Source organism: Salvelinus namaycush, chromosome 1 (genome assembly GCF_016432855.1).
Source record: "Salvelinus namaycush isolate Seneca chromosome 1, SaNama_1.0, whole genome shotgun sequence".
NCBI lineage: Eukaryota > Metazoa > Chordata > Actinopteri > Salmoniformes > Salmonidae > Salvelinus > Salvelinus namaycush.
Window position 1 is genome coordinate 71,330,533 of NC_052307.1, and position 10,247 is coordinate 71,340,779.

Genomic DNA, 10,247 nt, shown 5'->3' on the forward strand with positions numbered 1-10,247 from the left:
TTGGGGTGGGTATTCTATGTTGTGTGTCTAGTTCGTCTGTTTCTGTGTTCAGCCTAATATGGTTCTCAATCAGAGACAGCTGTCAATCGTTGTCCCTGATTGAGAATCATATATAGGTGGCTTGTTTTGTGTTGGGGATTGTGGGTGGTTGTTTCCTGTCTCTGTGTTTGTGTTCTGCACCAGATAGGACTGTCTCGGCTTTCACGTTTGTTATTTTGTTAGTTGTTAATGTTCATCGTTTATTGTTAAATTAAACATGTTGAACACTAACTGCGCTGCATTTTGGTCCTCTCCTTCATCGCAGGAAGAAAGCCGTTACAGAACCACCCACCTAACCCGGACCAAGCAGCGTGGCAACGGGCAGCAACGACAGCAGCAGTGGTACAAGGAGGAATGGACATGGGAGGAGATTCTGGACGGAGAAGGACCCTGGGCAGAGCCAGAGGAGTGTCGCCGCCCCAAAGCGGAGCTGGAGGCATCTAAAGCGGAGAGGCGGCATTATGAGGCGCTAGCAAGGCAGAGCGGCTGGAAGCCCGAGAGGCTCACCCAAAAATTTCTTGGGGGGGGGGGGCTAAAGGGTAGTGTGGCGAAGGCAGGTAGGAAACCTGCGCCCACTTCCCATGCTTACCGTGGAGAGCGGGAGTACAGGCAGACACCGTGTTATGCGGAAGAGCGTACGGTGTCTCCTGTACGTGTGCATAGCCCGGTGCGGGTTATTCCACCTCCCCGCACTGGGCGGGCTAGATTGAGCATTGAGCCAAGTGCCATGAAGCCGGCTCAACATATCTGGCCTCCAGTACGTCTCCTCGGGCCGGTGTACATGGCACCAGCCTTACGAATGGTGTCCCCGGTTCGCCTACACAGCCCAGTGCGGGTTATTCCACCTCCCCGCATTGGACGGGCTACGGGGAGCATTCAACCAGGTAAGGTTGGGCAGGCTCAGTGCTCAAGGGAGCCAGTACGCCTGCACGGTCCGGTATATCCGGCGCCACTTTCCCGCCCCAGCCCAGTACCACCAGTGCCTACACCACGCACCAGGCTTCCAGTGCGTCTCCAGAGCCCTGTTCCTCCTCCACGCACTCTCCCTGTGGTGCGTGTCTCCAGCCCAGTACCACCAGTTCCGGCACCACGCACCAAGCCTCCTGTGCGTCTCCAGAGCCCTGTACGCACTATTCCTTCTCCCCGCACTCGCCCTGAGGTGCGTGCCCTCAGCCCGGTACCTCCAGTTCCGGTACCACGCACCAGGCCTATAGTGCGCATCGAGAGTCCAGTGTGCCCTGTTCCTTCTCCCCGCACTCGCCCTGAGGTGCGTGTCTCCAGTCCGGTACCACCAGTTCCGGCACCACGCACCAGGCCTACTGTGCGCCTCAGCAGGTCAGAGTTGGCCGTCTGCCCAACGCCGCCTGTACTGCTCGTCTGCCCAGCACCGTCTGAGCTGCCTGTCTGCCCAGCGCCGTCTGAGCCATCCGTCTGCCCAGCGCCGTCTGAGCCATCCGTCTGCCCAGCGCCGTCTGAGCCATCCGTCTGCCCAGCGCCGTCTGAGCCATCCGTCTGCCCAGCGCCGTCTGAGCCATCCGTCTGCCCAGCGCCGTCTGAGCCATCCGTCTGCCCAGCGCCGTCTGAGCCATCCGTCTGCCACGAGCCTTCAGAGCCACCCGTCTGTCCCGAGCCATTAGAGCCGTCCGTCAGTCAGGAGCCGCTAGAGCCGTCCGTCAGTCAGGAGCCGCCAGAGCCGTCCGTCAGTCAGGAGCTGCCAGAGCCGCCAGCCAGTCAGGAGCTGCCAGAGCCGCCAGCCAGTCAGGAGCTGCCAGAGCCGCCAGCCAGTCAAGAGTTGCCAGAGCCGCCAGCCAGTCAGGAGCTGCCAGAGCCGCCAGCCAGTCAGGAGCTGCCAGAGCCGCCAGCCAGTCAGGAGCTGCCAGAGCCGCCAGCCAGTCAGGAGCTGCCAGAGCCGCCAGCCAGTCAGGAGCTGCCAGAGCCGCCAGCCAGTCAGGAGCTGCCAGAGCCGCCAGCCAGTCAGGAGCTGCCAGAGCTGCCCTTCAGTCATGAGCTGCCCTTCAGTCATGAGCTGCCCTTCAGTCATGAGCTGCCCTTCAGTCATGAGCTGCCCTACAGTCATGAGCTGCCCTACAGTCATGAGCTGCCCTACAGTCATGAGCTGCCCTACAGTCATGAGCTGCCCTTCAGTCATGAGCTGCCCTCCAGTCATGAGCTGCCCCCCAGTCATGAGCTACCCCCCAGTCATGAGCTACCACCCAGTCATGAGCTGCCACCCAGTCATGAGCTACCACCCAGTCATGAGCTACCACCCAGTCATGAGCTACCACCCAGTCATGAGCTGCCACCCAGTCATGAGCTGCCACTCAGTCATGAGCTGCCACTCAGTCCGGAGCTGCCACTCAGTCCGGAGCTGCCACTCAGTCCGGAGCTGCCATTAGTCCAGAGTTGTCCCTCTGTCCTAAGCTACCTCTCGGTCCTGAGCTACCTCTCGGTCCTGAGCTACCTCTCGGTCCTAAGCTACCTCTCGGTCCTGAGCTACCTCTCGGTCCTGAGCTACCTCTCTGTCCTGAGTTGTCTCCTCTATTTAGGAGGGGCCTTGGTGAAGGTTCCTGGACCATGGTCGGGGGCGAGGGTCGCCACTCAAAGGACGCTAAGGAGGGGGACAAAGACAGTGGTGGAGTGGTGTCCTCGTCCACCGCCGGAGCCGCCACCGCGGACAGATGCCCACCCAGACCCTCCCCTTGAGTTTTAGGGGTGCGCCCGGAGTTCGCACCTTGAGGGGGGGGTTCTGTCACGTTCCTGACCTGTTTTCTATTGTTTTGTATGTGTTTAGTTGGTCAGGGCGTGAGTTTGGGTGGGTATTCTATGTTGTGTGTCTAGTTCGTCTGTTTCTGTGTTCAGCCTAATATGGTTCTCAATCAGAGACAGCTGTCAATCGTTGTCCCTGATTGAGAATCATATATAGGTGGGTTGTTTTGTGTTGGGGATTGTGGGTGGTTGTTTCCTGTCTCTGTGTTTGTGTTCTGCACCAGATAGGACTGTCTCGGCTTTCACGTTTGTTATTTTGTTAGTTGTTAATGTTCATCGTTTATTGTTAAATTAAACATGTTGAACACTAACTGTGCTGCATTTTGGTCCTCTCCTTCATCGCAGGAAGAAAGCCGTTACAAGTGTTGTGGTGACCTCTGTGTAATCCAACTTGGCACTCTCCTCATTGGGTGGGAGGGGACATGAAACACTGTATGTTTTCTTTTTTTCCACAGGCATCTGTTGTGGCTGAGCAGTTCTTACAAGCACAGTTCTAATCCTGATACCGCCTAACGTACATGACAGCAGAAAGAAAGAGAGCTCAGCTAGTCCTTCTCAACAGCTCACCTCCAGTCTGCAGACATGAATGACATCAAGTTGGCTCTGCTGGGCAGCGAGGGAGCAGGGAAATCAGGTAAGTGTCTGAATGAATAATGTATGTGTTTGCATCATTAAGTATTTCTTTAACTGTCTGGTTTCTTGTGTTTGACTGTAGAGGCTTGCAAGGTCTCCCAAATGAACAGAATAATTGAACTGCTTATTTCTATGCTTTGCATACGAACGTGTAATTTCCCTCACTGTAAACAGTGTAACATTGTACAGTGTAGCCATGACCAGGGGGAAATTATCACCTAGACAGATAGATAGAGATCGCTGCATGAGCTCCAAGCACAATGTTTTTAGATCATAACTCTAGAAGAGGAATGAAGTTGCTATATTTTTGTAAGGATTTGGAGAGAGGAAATTAAGATTGATGGTTGGAACATGCATCTAATTGATGAGGAATTATTTTTCTTGTAAGGCAGGGGAAAGTGCGATCCCTCAGGCTAACTGGAACAGGTTCAACCAAGGTCTCTTGAGAGAGAGAGAGAAATGATACTGTGGTATAAACTAATACAAGTAGATGCAGGAGAAAGCCCACTGCAGTGTTCAATCCACATGGAGGGGAGAGTGGAGAAGTGCAGAATAGGAAAACAGCACGACTGAACAGCCCTGTTTTAGCTTACCAAACAACTGTTCAGGGTTCCACTACTAAGACCAAAGTATCCACGCCTAAATTCAACTATTTGTTGTTTATGTTTTTGTTTCCTGTATATTAATAAGCCTGTCTTACCCATGTCACATTTCTCCCTCTCCAGCTGTTCTGGTAAGGTTCCTGACAAAACGTTTCATTGGAGAGTATGCTTCCAACGCCAGTGAGTACACAGATTTCTCACCAATATTTAATGTAGGGTAGTAATGTTTTTACAATGTCATATAGATATGCTCGCAGTTACAGTCTGTTGCTACTGGCTGTTCACCAATGTCATCAACTTAGGGAGTAAAACGTTCTATTACTTTATTACCCTTGGGAGTCTGACATGAAACACACATACTGCACAGTATAAGATCCACCAGGAAGTTGTATAGTTCACACAGGCATTTTAATTGTGAGTGAATTTTAAGTAATAATTTACTGATTTGACTATTCAAATGATTCTTCAAGTTCACATATAGTATGTGTTAAGACATGTTTTGGTTTAATGTGATATGCTTTGCCGAGGGTAACTTATACTTTCTTAATGAACTCATTGGCATGATGACTTGTTCCCATTAGTCATCGCTTGTTTAACATGCTGGAAGATGGCTGCATTTAATGTTCCAGTTTACACAGGGGTATATGACTTCAGACCTTTCTTTTAAATGAATTAACTCAGTCTACTTCATCAGAACAATCATGGCCTGGATGTTTGAGGCTTACAGTAATCATTATTTCATGGGAGAAGTCTGTACATGACTAATTACATCAGATTTGAACTATTGCACGTTTCCTATTACAATAAGTATGTATTGAACTTGTGTTACAGACTCCTTATACCGTAAAAGGCTCTCCATCGAAGGAAGACTGTTACACTTGGAAGTATTTGATCCGTGTTCACAGGTATCTGATCTGTTCCCTGCATTTATTCATATATTTTTAGCTCATGCCTAACATAGTAGTGTCTAATGGCATGGGAAATAGATTGTATGTTGTGTTCTGATGTGATTTATGATATTCCCCTGTAGCTCAGAACACACTGTACACAATGATCAGCCCTTGGAAAGCTGAGACAGGCAGCACTAGAACATGTTGACTGCTTATGCAGCCGCAGATGGTACCCTTTATTCCCAAATGTTGGGTTTTATTATGATTCCCCCAGGCTCAGGTAACAGGATGTGCCTTGTCTTCATCTATTCACCTTTTAGGGTCTGTGTGAGGGGTACTGTGCAGCAGGGGTACCCAAACTTTTTCACTCAGGGCCCCCCTTCCAGCATTGGGGAACATCCCATGCCCCCCCCCCCCCCCCCCCTGCATGCACGTGCCACGTCTATTTCTATGGGCACAAGCACTGTTCATGACATAAACTGTTCACACCCCTCTTGTTGGTGGAGAGAATACTGCAGGTTTAAAGCTTATTTCCTGCAATTCTATACATTTTGCCATGTCTAATGTGTATTCGTGATATTTGAGTGACAAAAAAATTACAACAATATCTATGGGTTACAAAAACGAAATAAAAAAATGTTAGCTGACATGGGTTAGTTGATCTGGACATTTCTGACAAGTCATAAATAGCTCTCTATGGTATGCAATGACTAACATGACAAGAGGAACTGATGATGCGCTACCCAATTTTGAAATGGCACCTTGTGCATTCTACTATTACAACTTTCAAGAGTAAGTTTAAAGCCAGACTGAGTTCCCCTCCTGCCGACCCCAGGACGCGCCCCACAGTTTGGGAACTACTGCTGTACAGTACATGTCTTTCTCTGGTCTATTTCCTGTTTTATGGAACAAAAGAAGTCATGCACTGTTGACATGTCTTTGACTTGCCCCGAATCCCCCTTTCCCCAAAACATGTGTACTGTAAATATTGGACTATAAATCGTGCCTTAATAATACATATGTTCAAATGTTTATTCTGTTCTACTGAACCATTTATTTTATGTTCGTATTCTTATCTTTTATTTCTCATTGTTGAGAAGGAACCTGTAAGTAAGCATTTCGTTGGATGGTGTATACCATTTGTATCCCGTACATACGACTAATAAAACGCGAAACTATAATTTCGAAGTGTCAGTGCTATCCAGAATCGTTTGGACATCCCTACCCTAAACCCTAACCTTAACCCCTACTCTTACCCATAACCATAACCTTTACCTAACCATTTTAAATGTCAACTTCAATGGTGTAGGGGATGTCAGATATCATGGACCAATTTGTAAGCTCCTGTGGCAAGTCTTTTTCAAGTTGACAAGATGGCGCCGACAGACACGGTTGCCCGTTTTTAGGTCAAAGACAACTTTGTATATGCATTTCGCTGCACCTGTCATAACACCTGCAAGTCTGTGTACGCAACCAATAAACGTTGATATGATTTAAACACAAGCTTGTACTCAACAGCTTCACTTCCCATTACTTTTCTCATATTCCATAGTTCTCTGAGGGGTGAGGCTACCTCATAAAATTGACCTCTATTAAATAGTTTAAAGGTTTTGCACAGTTACCTTATTTCCTGTAAAGACCGACGCTGGAGATGAGAAGCAGGTACAGGGAGTCAACATTTAATCGGGAACAGACAGGTAACACAACAGGAACAGCGTCAGCACACGGGTAAACAACGACAAACGACAATTAATGCTGAAGCAGGGAACAGAGCGGGGAACCAGACAGATATAGGGGAGGTAATGACAGAGGTGATTGAGTCCAGGTGAGTCCAATAATCGCTGATGCGCGGGACGGGACAGGGGGCAGGTGTGCGTAATTATGGTGGCAGGAGGGGGTAATGCTGGGGAGCCTGGCACCTTCGAGCGCCAGGGAGGGGGAGCGGGAGCAGGCGTGACAGTACCCCCTCTCTAAGGGCACCACCCGGCATCCCACCTGCCCGAGCCTGACAGGCCAGCCGAGGCACGGGCGCTGGACAAGCCGGCTGGGCGTAAACTCCCGACGAACCGGCAGAGGCATGGGAGCCTGGCGTGCCGGCTGAGGCATAGAAGCCCGACGATCCGGCTGGGGCGTGAAAGCCTGTCGATCCCGCTGAGGCGTGGGAGCCTGATGATCCTGCAGAGGCGTAGCAGCCTGACGTAAAAACCTGACGATCCGGCTGAGGCCCGACGTGGGATGGGTGCCTTCCGAGCCAACCAGGGCAAGAACCTGTCGAGCCAGCTAGGGCATGGCAGCACGATGAGCTGGCTTGGGCACCCCCAGTTCCATCAATGGCCGGCCCACCAACCGGAACGCCAGCACTCCCCGATGCTTTGTATTATGGCTTCAACATTCTGTGAAGACCGACGCTGGAGATGAGATGCAGGTACGGGGAATCAACATTTAATCAGGAACAGACAGGTAACACAACAGGAGCAGCGTCAGCATACGGGTAAACAACGACAAACGACAATTAATGCTGAAGCAGGGAACAGAGCGGGGAACCAGACAGATATAGGGGAGGTAATGACAGAGGTGATTGAGTCCTGATGAGTCGAATAATCGCTGATGCGCGTGATGGGGGGGAAGGCAGGTGTGCGTAATGATGGTGGCAGGAGTGCGTAATGCTGGGGAGCCTGGCGCCTTTGAGCACCAGGCAGGCGTGACAATTTTCCATGTAAAATAGCCTTTGAGTGACCAAAACATTGTTCATAATATTTTTTCCATTAGTTTCCATAAGTCAGGTAAGATGTGTGAGGATGTGTTTGTGATCTGTTGTCCACCCCCTGTCCCCTGCCCTGTCAGAGTGGAGAGAGCAAATGTATCCTGGAAGAGCCGGTGGAGTGGGCCGATGGATTTATCGTGGTGTACAACATCAGCGACCGAACGTCCTTCCTCAACGCCCAAAACATCCTATGTCAGATCAAAGAAGCCCGCGGAGAGAGCTGCAAGGGGTGAGTGACTGTGACCTGTGACCCAGTGCCTGATGCCTACCAGAGGGAAGGGATTGGGCTTTGATGAATTAATGATTCCCATTCCTGGACAGACGTTTAGGCTAACAGGGGGGCTCACACCAGTTAAAGTGGCAGATTCCAACATGATTTTAACATTGTTGTATCATAGAGAAAATAGAAGTCAAAGTGAACACAAAAGGCAGCTGTCTGTGATAGAAGTGTAGGCTTTTCCTTCTTGATAAACATGTTTTGTAGGATTTACAACCTCATGGCTCGACTTAGTTAATTATATGAGTAAATTATTTCTCATGCTCAATTGAATTTGCCCCAGAATGACTTGTATTCAATTTTCTCAGAGGCGTTAATTAAAACATGATTAAATACTAGAGGAACTATTGGGATTCCACTGGACATTTGTTACAGGACTTTAAGTGAAAGTAGTTTGCAGCCAGTCGACTGCCGCTGTGTGGAAGCGTGAGCTGGGACAGCTTGAGATGATAAAGACTCACATACGGCTCACAAAATGACATGGGTGGTCAGACCTAATTTGTGTAGTGGGATTTTACTTCAGCTGGGTCCTGATGGTTTGACACTCCATGAAATAGATGTGAAGCAGAAGTCACCCTCACTGTATATCAAAAGAGCACTTTGGGCGAGGGCCTGTCTGCATTATATAAACTCTCTGAAACTTCACTGAAGCCACCACTTGGCCTACTTGGTTCGTTTTCCTTTGATACCGTGGGCTGCTTCAATAAACATGTCAGTAGTTTACACAGCCTTACTAATTCAGATGAACGTCAGCTGAAGTTCGTGATGAGTCAGCAGAAACACATATTTTGATTAAGTTTATGATCATTTTAAGGAAAGTTTAAGGGAGGTTTTTGACCCTGGTGTGCTTGTTTGGGACAGAGAGATGGACAAGATGGATATCCCAATCTGCCTGGTGGGGAACAAGCAGGACCTGTGCCACGCCCGTCAGGTGTTTGAAGAGGAAGGCTGTGCCTTGGCTCAGGAGCACAGATGCCACTTCCAGGAGGTGTCTGCAGCAGAGGACTATCTGGAGATATCCAACCTCTTCACCAAGCTCATCCGCCATGTCATGGATCACCTGAAGTACCGGGCCGACCGCCGCCGCTACAGTGGCTCTAAGTCCATGGCCAAGCTCATCAACAATGTCTTCGGTAAGAGGAGGAAATCTGTCTGAAGGTGGGGGTGCTCATGTGGACGTTGATGGGATGTTTGATTGGGATGACTTGTGTTTATATGTTGTGGACGCCTGGGTTGTTGATTCTGATGAACACTTCTTGTGATAGGGACAGGGACAGCTCTGTAAGTTTGAATGACATACGTCATAGTCCAGACTTTACAGTGGTGAAAAAAGTACTCAAATGTCATACTTGAGTAGAAGTGAAGATACCTTAATAGAAAAGTAAAAGTGAAAGTCACGCAGTAAAATAACACTTGAGTAAAAGTCTAAAATTATTTGGTTTTAAACATACTTAAGTATCAAAAGTAAAAAATCAATATCAAAAGTATTAATAATCAAAAATCCCTTATATTATGCAAACCAGATGGCACAATTGGTATATCTTTTTTATTTACGGATAGCCAGAGGCACACTCCAACACTCAGACATTAATTTACAAATGAAGCATTTGTGTTTAGTTGGTCCGCCAGATCAGAGGCAGTAGAGATGACAAGTATGTTCTCTTGATAAGTGTGTGAATTGGACCATTTTCCTGTCAAAATGTGACGAGTACTTTTGGGTATCGGAGAAAATGTATGAGTAAAAAGTAAAAAGCACATTATTTTCTTTAGGAATGTAGTAAAGTAAAAGAAAAAGTAGTCAAAAATATAAATAGTAAAGTGAAGTACAGATACCCCCCAAAACTACTTAAGTAGTACTTTAAAGTATTTTTACTTAAGTACTTTACACCATTGAGACTTTATCTGTAGCCCCTGTTTACTGTTGATTGTGTAACATCTACGTATTTAGCAACGGCTGACCCTATTTAGTGTCATGTAATCAAATAATTGTTCTCTTTTTTCAAGAAGTCACTTTGCCATTCAGATCTTCTTACATTTTTATTTTTCCCTCTTGATATTCTAAATCCCATGTTGCCAGTAGAGTATCCTTTAACGCTTAAGTTCCTTTCCTAATTCCAAACTATTTAAAGGAAAATTACTTTCCAAAAGTAGTTTTATGTTTCTAAGAGCACAATATATTTGAGTTTGCATCAAGGAATATGCACCAATGTCTTAATGTAAATTCCACCTCTCAGAGGGGACAGTAATAAGGTGAGAATTATGGGTAAATTGCCTCA

At 47.9% G+C, this 10,247-nt stretch overlaps 1 pseudogene; it reads left to right on the top strand.

Annotated features, from left to right (window-relative positions):
- Positions 1-3,387: 3,387 nt before the first annotated feature.
- Positions 3,388-9,127, top strand: LOC120056685 (annotated as a pseudogene).
- The last annotated feature ends 1,120 nt before the right edge of the window (positions 9,128-10,247 follow it).